Source organism: Poecilia reticulata, unplaced genomic scaffold, assembly GCF_000633615.1.
Source record: "Poecilia reticulata strain Guanapo unplaced genomic scaffold, Guppy_female_1.0+MT scaffold_155, whole genome shotgun sequence".
Taxonomy (NCBI): Eukaryota; Metazoa; Chordata; class Actinopteri; order Cyprinodontiformes; family Poeciliidae; genus Poecilia; species Poecilia reticulata.
Genome location: NW_007615016.1, coordinates 997,097 through 999,212, shown reverse-complemented (window position 1 = coordinate 999,212; position 2,116 = coordinate 997,097).

Genomic DNA, 2,116 nt, shown 5'->3' with positions numbered 1-2,116 from the left:
AATACGGAGCAAATTTCACTTCGAGTCTCGGCTGATTCTAAAAAACTGATGTTCAGCAATAAGTTCAAGATTTTTGATGTCTGTAAAACAAGCAGTTTAAAAAAAAACGATTATCGAGTCATTAAGCCGTTACCTAGCAACAAGCCCAGCCTGTTGCCTAGCAACCCCAGCTGATCTCCAGTGTTTGGTCAGCTGCTTTTCCTGCTGTACAATGGCTGCTGGAAAAGGAGCTGCGGTTGCTAGGTAACGGGCCGCGTTACTGAATATTTGTTTGAGGGTCGGCCAGATACGACGCCAGCGAAACGTGACGATGCGGCTCATTTCAAACCCGAAGCCCATCGGGGGTCTGTCACCTACTCATCTGGTTTTTATGAGACTGAAACGTCAGAATAAAACTGCTGCGTGTTTCCAGTCGTTTCCCGCTCAGCCGCCTCCAACCGCCGTTTATTCAAGTTGCATCAGAAACTTGAATAAATCGGTTGCGAAGCGTCGCTGCAGGAAAACCGAGTGAAAAGCTGCAGTCAGGTTTGTCAAMCTGTTGGTTCAAATCTGTAGCTTTGCCTTCAGCCCAACTGAAAACTTCCTGACCTTCAGAACATTTCTGACCTCAGATTGTCTCCAAGGCTCATCGTTGAATTGACAAACTGTTGGAAACTTAAAGCTCCTCCATGCAGCCACTGGTCCATGTTCTGGTGTCTGGAGGTTTTCACTCCATTTAAATGTCTTATCCAACGTCAGACCAACTTCTGAACGTCCAAAGGTTTGGAGAAATGAAGCTTAAGCACAAATTCAAGCTGGAAGACTCCTGCCTCACCTCCCGCCCATCGCTGCTCATCGCCTCCAACCTCCACTCGGCGCGTCCAATCAGCATGAAGCTCTGCTCATAAGGATCCACACCCACCCAGTCAGCCGCTTTCCAGCAGTGCCCAGCCCTCCTCCGGCCCTCCAGGATGCCTCCACCACCGTGTCGGAGCATCCCTAACCCTAACCCCCATCTGGGATGTTCACCCAAGTTCACAGCTCATCCAAAATAAATTTCTTATTTGTTGTTTTTTCTCCGTCTGAGTCTTTCCAGTCCAGCAGTCCAGCAGTCCAGCTGCAGTCAGAGTTTAAGTTAGTGAAACTGAGCGGCTCTTCAAACCGTCTAAACTGCTGAGGGAGAATCAGCAGGTCTTCAGGTCCGTCTGCTGTGGATCACAGGATCTCCTGGTATTCCAGGCTCAGCACTGAACCGGTTCCGGTTCTTTCCAACAGCAGGACATCTGGTCCTCTGCAGTCCGGGGTTCCTCAGGGCTGATGTTGGGCCTGTTCTAGTTTCTGCTGCCTCTGGGCTGCAGCTTTAAAAGCTCCAAGTCTCTCTCTGCTCTGCAGACACGATCAGATCCGTCTGCCTGTAACATGGCAGCCGGTCAGCAGAGCCGATGTTACCGGGTCGTCTTCAGGACGTTCAGCCCGGTTGGTCGGTGCCGTCCTCTTGGACGCTCAGCCCGGTTGGTCCTCTGTCTGTCGTCCTTTTGTGAAAAATCTGGGTGATCCTGTGTTAAACTTGGTTAGCATGTTAGCGCCGCTATCAAAGCCAGTTTCTTTCAGCTGAGATAAAATCGGGTTTTGATGTTTAGATTATTGCTCCAGTTTGTCCTGAAGGTTTTAGCAGAACAAACTAAAAGCTGCAGCAGAACCAGGAGGTGTGAATCTGTGACCCGGTTTCCTCCACTGGCTGCTTCAGGGTCACATTAAGGTTCTGTTGATGGTTTTGAAGTGTTTTGGGTTCTTGGTACTGAAGTAGCAGCKCTGAGGTCGGCTGCAGCCGGTACCGTCCGTCTGGATCGGCTGGCTGCTGAACTCCAGACTGAAACTCGTCWTTCGTAAAGTTTCATTCAGAAAATTTACATAAAATKATCAGAGGCGAAAAGCTTCACTTCAGAAAACATTCAGAACTTTTTCATCTGAAGCTTTTAAAACAATTGGAGTCAAACTGCCGACTCTGCAACCAAATTGTTCTGATGACCCGATAAGAACCTGCAGAACCGGTCCGATCGGAGCGGCCGCACAGTCTCCGACCCGCCGGCCCCTCAGCTGGTCCAGAAGGTCCTGGCAGCGGCGCTGCAGAGAAACA